The sequence below is a fragment of the Mauremys mutica genome, chromosome 4 (genome assembly GCF_020497125.1).
Source record: "Mauremys mutica isolate MM-2020 ecotype Southern chromosome 4, ASM2049712v1, whole genome shotgun sequence".
NCBI lineage: Eukaryota > Metazoa > Chordata > Testudines > Geoemydidae > Mauremys > Mauremys mutica.
In genome coordinates, this window is record NC_059075.1 from 91,770,672 (window position 1) to 91,771,301 (window position 630).

A 630-nucleotide genomic window follows, 5' to 3' on the forward strand; every position below is an offset into this window, starting at 1 on the left:
CATGATCATCCTCAGTTCCAATTTATGGAAGGGTTTGGATGGTGCAATATGGCTAGTAACCATCTCTGCTGTCATGCAAAAGCAAAAGCATGCTTCTGTGTAGCGCTGCTGAATCGCCTCTGTGAGCGGCATCTAGTACACATACGGTGAGAGTCACAAACGGCAAAACAAGCTCCATGATTGCCATGCTATGGCATCTGCCAGGGCAATCCAGGGGAAAAAGGCGCGAAATGCTTGTCTGCCGTTGCTTTCCCAGACGAAGGAGTGACTGACGACATTTACCCAGAACCACCCGCGACAATGATTTTTGCCCCATCAGGCACTGGGATCTCAACCCGGAAGTTCCAAGGGGCGGGGGAGGCTGCGGGAACTATGGGATAGCTAGGGAATAGCTACCCACAGTGCAACGCTCCAGAAATCGACGCTAGCCACGGACCATGGACGCACACCACCGATTTAATGTGCTTAGTATGGCCGCGCTCCACCCGATTTTATAAATTCTGTTTTACAAAACCGGTTTATGCAAATTCGGAATAATCCCATAGTGTAGACGTACCCTGAGAATTTAAACCTCCCTTCAATGCACAGCAAAAGGCTTCACCTGCTTTAAACTGATCCCAAATGAGGGCT